Raw genomic sequence first — 8347 nt, 5'->3', positions numbered from 1 at the left:
TTTAAAATAATTGTTGATATTGATATGTAGTTATTGCCATTTTATTATACATATTTTTAAATTTTTTTTCATCTTCTTCTTAAACAAGTTCCTTTAACATTTCTTTTAATATTGGTTTGGTAGTGATAAACTCCTTTGGCTTTTTCTTATCTGGGAAGTTCCTCAACTGTCCTCCAATTCTAAATGATAGTTTTGCTAGGTAGAGTAATCTTGGTTGTAGGCCCTTGCTATTCATTACTTTGAATATTTCATGCCAGTTCCTCTGGTCTGCAAAGTTTCTGCTGAGAAATCACCTGAGAGCCTTATGGGGGGGCTCCCTTGTAAGTAACTAACTGCTTTCTTCTTGCTGCTTTTAAGATTCTCTCTTTATCTTTATTCTTTGGCATTTTAATTATGATATGTCTTGGTGTGGGCCTCTTCGGGTTCAAATTGTTTGGGACTCTCTGTGCTTCCTGGGCTTGTATGTCTATTTCCTTCGCTGATTAGAAAAGTTTTCCATCATTACTTCTTCAAATAGGTTTTCAACAACTTGCTCTCTCTTCTCCTGGTACCCTTATGATGCTGATGTTGGTATGCTGGATATTGTCCCAAAGGTCCCTTAAACTATCCTCATTTTCTTTTATTCTTTTTTCTTGTTGCTGTTCTGATTGGGTATTTTCTGATACCTTATCTTCTAAATCATTTATCTGATCCTCTGCTTCATCTAGTCTACTACTGACTCCCTCTAATGTAGTCTTCATTTTAGCTATTGTATTCTTCATTTCTGACTGGTTCTTTTTTGTTTTCTATCTCCATTTTTATATTTTCTATCTCTTTGTTAAAATTCTCACTGAGTTCATCTACTCTTCCCCTAAATTCATAGAGACATGCACAGAGTAATGATGATGTGAAAACATAGTGGGAGAAGATCGTGTACAGATGGAGGCAGAGACTGAAGAGATGTGTATACAAGCCAAGGAATGCCAAGGATTGCAGGCAACCATCAGAAGCTAGTATAGAGTCATGGAACAGATTTTCCTCTGAGAGGTTCCAACCCTGCTGACACCTTATTTTGGCCATTAAGACTCCTAGACTGTGAGAAATAAAGTTTTTCTGTTGTTTTAAACTACCTAGTTTGTGGTAATTTGTTACAGCAGTCCCAGGAAACTAATACACCCTATGTAAGACATTCTGAAATAGGCAAAACTACTGGGAAGAAAACACATAAGTGCTTCCAAGAAGATGGAATTAGAGCAAGATGACTACAAGGAGCACAAGTAAAGACTGCAAGTATTGGTCAAAATTCAACGACTCGTGTACCTGAAAAGGATGAATTCTATGAAGTTATATCTCAATAAACTTGCAAAAAATAAAACATCTTCCCAATGTGAATGACCAAAAAAAAAAAAAAAATGCTGTTAATGTGATTTCTACAATAAAAAGAAAAATGGCTTACATCTCCTATTTTGGGGAGTTGGCTCCAGGACCCATTCTTCCTTCCTAGCACCTCCTTCTAAATCTATTACCTCACGGCTAGTTTAACCTAGCTTTCCTAATTTCTCGTTCATGTTATAATCAATCTATCCTTCTTTTGCCTCTTCTACCTTCCTCCTCTCAATTTTTAAAGCCGAATTCAACTTTACCTCCATCCACAGCTTTAAAATTCATAAGAAACAGAGGTGAAGATGAAAGTCTCTGCATGAATTTCCTATGGAAAATAATTGACTTTTAAAATGACTTTTTAAAAAGCTTTCACAGTCAAGCACAGTGGTGTACAGTTTATATCTTCACTTAGTAAACTTGAACCAATAAAGGTATCAATTTGAATCTAAGATCTAATAGAATATTAAAATAACCTGTTACCTATTAGCCCATCAGTTACAAAGGAAATAGGATCAGTTCTTAACACTTTTATATCATTTATTTTGAGTAATGTTTACTATCACACTAGAAAAATGTGATAGAATGTCTAATGCAGAAAAAAGGTGCTAAAACATTACCAGAGGTAAAAACTAACCTTAACACCTTCCTGAAAGGCAGTAGAAAGAAAAATGTGAAAAAAGACACATTTCACAAGATTATTTCAGTAACAACTTGTGCCAGACGCAACCAACAGGCAAACTACATTTCTAGCCTTATTTTAAAATATGTACTCTATCTGTAGGTAAATTATCAAATAGGATATTATGACATTTGCTTGGTTTATTTTCAGAAATAACATATCTAACAATCAGTTATTTTTATAGGCCACATCTGTTTTGACCTAGAAAAACTTTCAGTAGTTTAATATTGGGCTATATTTTCTTAAGGGTCACCAAAAAGACATTACAGAAAACATACAAAACCAGTAAGGAGAAAAACTGCTTACTGAAGCAGAAAGTAGAGTTTAAAGGGCTCAAATACACAGTGTTATTCAAAGTAAAACCTAATGAAGTCAAACCCTCCAACAGCCTTATTAAAATACAGAAGCAGTCTATGGCCATGCTACCCTGAACAAGCCCGATCCCGTCTGATCTCAGAAGCTAAGCAGAGTTGGGCCTGGTTAGTACTTGGATGGGAGATCACCTAGGAAGACCAGGTGCTGTAGGCATGTAAAAAATATACAAACAAACAAATAAGGGATTGTAAACTGACAAGGTCCTTGCGATCTGTGAGGTTAACCAAGGGTTGCCTCACCTAAAAAAAAATAAAAATAAAAATAAAATAAAATACAGAAGCATAAATGGCAACTATAAACAGAGTCATCTCCCTTGGGTAGGGCCACTCAGCCATGTTTCCAAATCACCACTCAAGTGAAAGAGCTATGTATCAAAGGATTTGTTTTGAAAAATCTGTCTTCATTCACCAGCCACTACTGTGAAGAATGAACTCCAGCCTTAATCCGGTTGGAAGCAGAACCAGAGTTGCTGATGATTCCTGTGTATGCAATCCTTTTGGGTTGATAATTAGATCCTGCTCTGCAGGGCCATAATAACAGAGAATAACTAGAAGGAACAATGTTTAGATATGATTCTCCGCTAATAATAACAAAGGAGCTGACCTTGATTTATGGAGTTGCTGAAGGTACTGTCAGAGGAGATAAGAGTTCTTCTGGATTGGGGTAAAAGGTAAATACTCATTTCCATAACCTAATTTCTCAATGAAAGAAGATAGAAGAACTCAAACCCACTCATGATGGGGAAAAGCTGCTTTCCTATTTACTGGGGAAATTTACGTTAACAGGGAGGTAAAATGTGGACCACTATCTCCCCGACAACAGTGAGATCTTGGCTCTGAACAACATGTAAAGATCTCAGTTCACTGCAAGCTCATTTCCTATTTTCCAACCAAATGTATCAGTGTGGATTCTAAAGCCTCTACATAAAATGACAATTATTTTATTCAATGAGGCAAACAGGAAGGTACAACTTTCAAGGTTCAACAGTATGAAAACAAAGTTTAAGGAAATTGGCACCAGAATCAAACTTTTAGCATTCATTTGCTGGTTTGAACTCTGTACCCAGTATTCTAGAAGTCAATTTTTTCCCTGTTCTCCAAACAGCTTTCTGACAAACATTTTAATCTTAGCTACTATTACAAGTTGTTTCCTGGCTTTGACTACTTACTGCTGGAGTTTAAAGGAATTAACATGCCATAAATAAATATAACTACTGTGCTACTAGAAATATTTATCTTTTGCAAACAATGCTTGTGTGAAATTATACAACCTAATTATATATAAAGTTGAATTTCCTGGCTCCCAACACACTCGTTTCTGATCATCTCTCAATACCCATGAATTCTTCTCAAAATACAAGACCCCGATGGCCACCATCCCCACCCTTCAAGCTATCATTCCTAAACATTTAAGAATTATCAAGTAAACTGATGTCAATAATGAATGACTGAGTAATGTACACTTAAGAAACAAATTAATGCATTTGTATTAAAAGAAGTAAAAAAGCACCATTACTCAGACTGTATTAAAAACCCAGAAAAAAATTCAAAGAACCATTTACACCAAGAATCCTAAATACTGGGGAAGGGAGAGGCGGGACAAATTACCACTTACCCATTAGGAAACAAATAGGATTATGAAAGCGAAGCCAATTGTACACTCCAAACAAATTTGGGTCTGCAGATATTCCCCTTACTACTGTACTCCAAAACTACCCCCTCTACTTTGACTGAATCTGAAAAAGAACTGAATAAGATTATTATTCCAAAGAAGGCAAAATACCACACACATCTTTTTTGTTCTCACAGGGTAACAAACTGAAATCCAGGAAAGTTAAATGGATTGCTCAAATAGGCAAATAATTCTTACATATGCCACCAATGTACCATACATAAGAGAAAAAATTGAGAAATTAAGCTTCATCAAAATTAGAAACTTCTGCTCCTCAAAAGACATTAAGAAAATGAAGAATAACAAAAGGCTAGAAAAATACATTCATAAGATGCATATCTGACAGGATTTATAGCTAGAATTTTTACAAAAGAATTCTTACAAGTCAGTAAGACAAATTACACAATCAAAATGGACTGTCCAAGGTCACAACAGAAGATCTGGCCCAAAACTGAGCTCTCTCAGTGCTAATTTCATGATTTTAAAACCATGGTTCCATAAAGGAGCCAAAAAAGATAAAAGGGAAACAAAAAACATTTATGTCATTGCTATACTTGAACTTATTCATTTTGGTCCTTTTAGAAATTATTAAAACATATATTGAATTTAGGCTCACTCCCAAACCTCTCTTGATGAAAACAAAAGCAAAAATAACAAATACTGCAGTCTCAGAATTTCACTGAAATGACTGAAACAGATTTTTTTTTCCTTCAGAATTAGAAAAAGGTAATTCTGTTTGTATACCTCAGGCTGACCGTACTTTCTTAGGTAAACAGCTAGTCTTCTAACAGAAGAATAAAATTTCTTTTAATAAGATACTATATTTTCCTTATGTAAAATAAAATTTAAGTGACAAAGGGACTTCCTTGCCTAAAAGTTTAATCTTTTATAAACGTTTACCCCACCAAGTAAATGGTTAAGAGAATAGTGAAATCCAAAACTAGAGAAAATTGTAATGAAGGTTCTGCCCTAACCAACCTTCACCTTTAACCTCTAACCATCAAACATTTACTGAGGGACCGTTTTGGAGAAAATGGTTCTTTCTAGTAGCTCTGTCAACAATAGGAAATGGGGAGGAGTAGCAGTAGACCCAGATGCAGAAAAGACATGGGCAGCAAGCAGCCTGGAAAATTATTAAGACGCCCAAAAAACCCCCAACAACTCAATTAAAAAATGGGCAAAGGACTTGAATAGAAATTTCTCCAAAGATATACAAATGGCAAATAAAAATAAGATACTGAATATTACTAGTTATTAGAAAAATGCAAAGCAAAACCACAATGAGATAGCGCTTCACTCATAAGGATGACTACTATTAACAAAACAGAGAACCGTAAATGTTGACATGGGTATGGAAAATGAAACTTTTGTGCACTGTTAATGGGAATGCAAAATGGTATAGCTGCTATGGAAAACAGTAATGTGGTTCCTCAAAAAATTAAACATAAAATTACAACATGATCTAGCAACTATCTAAGAAGACTGAAAGAAAGGACATGAACAGATATTTGTATACTCACATTCATAGCATCATTATTCACAAAATAGCCAAGAGGTAGAAATAACCCAAGTGTCCATCAATGGATGAATGGGTAAACAAAATGTGATATACGCATAAAACAGGATATTATTCAGCCTTAAAAAGAAAAGAAATTCTGTTACATGCTACAACATGAACCTTGAAGACATTATTTATGTTAAGTGAAATAAGCCAGACACAAAGGACAAATATTGTATGATTTCACTTACGTGAAGTACCTAGAATAGTGGAATTCTAGAGACCAAAAGTAGCTTAGTGGTTACCAGAGGCTAGGGGAGGAGGAATGTAAGTTATTGTTTAATGAGAACAAAGTTTCAGTTTGGAATGGTGAAAAAGTTCTGGAGATGCATGACTACACAATAATGTGAATGTACTTAATGTCACTGAACCAAACACTTAAAACTGGTTAAAACAGTAAATTTTATGTACATATTATTTTACCACAATAAGAAACAAAAAAATAATCAGGACAGATAAGTTCATCATTTTTTTTCCTACAAATGAAAACATCAATACATATAGTTTTAAAAAACAGGGCAGATTGAACATAGATGCTCCACCTCCATTCCATCCTGAAACCCCAGCAAAATGAAATAAAGGAATAAAAAAGTATAAACTCTCAAGGACAAAAACAAAGGGAGAAGAGATGAAAGCAACATCTGGACAATGAAAAGCAGTAGTTACAGTCTGCGCATTTCAATATACACAGAATACAGTTTTTAATTCGCCTATAGCAAATATCTTTCCTCCAAAAAATTCAAGAACAGCAAAAGATAATTTGAGATTTCTCTTTGACTACTAACATTCTACAGAAGCAAATGTAGCTAATCCCTCTCCCATGTTCTCTCCTTCCCACTTCCAAAGCAGATCTATAATTGAATGAACCAACTGAAAATCCCTTTTAATTTTCAGAACAAATGAACTACAAAAACTAGGTCAGATCATGCTTCAAAAGTTAAAAAAAAAAATCCCTTCTCCATTAAATGAGATTTAGATTTAACTCAATTTGACCCTATTGCAGGATCTCTATGACGGCAACTTTGTGTACTTTTCAGAGGCCCAGTTCAGTACTCTTATCCATCAATGAGGGAAATGGTGCTATAGCTCAAATATTCTTAATATTCAGGCTATACCTAACACGCTTTTCAGCTTACTTACTACTTATAACAACTACATTTCACAATTTTAGCCAAAAATAAAGAATAACTTCCCTGTGTACAGCTAGAAAATTTTCATGAAAAAGTGTCAACAGAACAAAAAGCCTGGTGAAAATAATCCTAAAAAATCATATTCTTTGATCCTTTCTTTTCTTTCTATTCTACTTGTGCAAACTGGGTAATTAAGTTTATGTGACCCATCATTAAGGAGTGTGCTGGGACCAAGAGAGTAATGAAGCAAAACTCACAACATGAAAAAACAGGGATAGCCTGTACACACAGTATCATCCTCACATACTCCAGTTTTTACCAAAAAATGAATAGCTTTCAAAATTGATCCTCTTTATCTACTACAGATTCCCACTGTTACACGGTGACCCACATACAAGTTTTTGTCTCCTATACAAGCTTTTGTCCCTTCCTTTCCATTCCCGTTAGCACCTCCCTAGCCTGGTCTCCCTGCCTCCAGACCCCACCAACCCTAGTAAATACTGTAGACTTCAATGTTATCAAATACATCTTCACAAAATATCATTTCATTCAATTAGCTAATAGGACTTAAAATTAAGCCGGTCTCTTAATTTTTGCAAACTTTCTCCTATTACTGGGCCCACAAAAAACCCCTTCAGACTAATCTAAAACTCCAACTAATCTAATTCACAGCACTTCTACCACCTCAAATCCATTCCTGCCTCCACACTCTTGCTCATTCTGAATCCGTCTTAAATAACTTCCCTTCTCCTTTCTGCCTTAATAATTATTCTGCATACCCCTCATTCAGCCCCAGTGTGTTAGGTATAGACTGAGGTATTGCTTGAACTGTTTTAAATCTTTATGTGGGTAAAGACTTTCTTCCCAAAGGGCAGTGAACATGGGTTATGCTGCAAAAAGTCAAGCCCCAGATCAGAGGTTGCAAAGCGGTAACCCACAAGACAAATTCTGCCCACAGTGGTGATTTGTTTGACCCACAGTATTTATATTATGAATTCATAAGTCGCCAATGTTTAAAAATAAAGATTTCTCACAAAATCTGGATTTCTAGCTTCTCTTTAGAAAAGTTAAGATGTTCAGACCACATTCAGTCTACACTCCCCACTAAGATCAATAGTGAACCAATATCCAAAATATATAAAGAACTCCTACAACTCAATAACAATAATAAAACAAACAATTCAATCAAAAAATGGGCAGAGGAGCTGAAGAGACATTTCTCCCAAGAAGACATACAAATGGCCAACAATCATGTGAAAAGATGCTCATCATCACTAGCTATTAGGGAAATGCAAATCAAAACCACAATGAGATATCACCTTACACTGTTAGAATAGCTGTTATCAACAGGACAAGTAATAACAAATGTTGGAGAGGATGCAGGAAAGAAAGGAACACTCATATACTGCTGGTGGGACCGTAAATTGGTACAGCCACTATGGAAAACAGTATGGAGGTTCCTTAAAAGACTAAGAATCGATCTACCATATGATGCAGTAATCCCTCTTCTGGGTATTTACCCTAAAGATATCTGAAAAGATATTTGCACACTGACGTTCATAACAGCATTAT

The 8347-nt window shown here is 35.2% G+C and overlaps 1 protein-coding gene and 1 pseudogene across 2 annotated transcripts in view; one reads left to right on the top strand and one right to left on the bottom strand.

The window, feature by feature from the left end:
* ITCH (itchy E3 ubiquitin protein ligase) overlaps positions 1-8347 on the bottom strand; it is a 149355-nt gene that overhangs the window by 94316 nt on the left and 46692 nt on the right. The gene's annotated exons all lie outside the window — the stretch shown is intronic.
* On the top strand, positions 2451-2569 carry LOC111730835 (annotated as a pseudogene).

The sequence above is a fragment of the Pteropus vampyrus genome, unplaced genomic scaffold, assembly GCF_000151845.1.
Source record: "Pteropus vampyrus isolate Shadow unplaced genomic scaffold, Pvam_2.0 Scaffold336, whole genome shotgun sequence".
Classification (NCBI taxonomy): Eukaryota; Metazoa; Chordata; class Mammalia; order Chiroptera; family Pteropodidae; genus Pteropus; species Pteropus vampyrus.
Note: the sequence above shows the minus strand (reverse complement) of the source record. Positions and strands in the feature narration are given on the sequence as shown.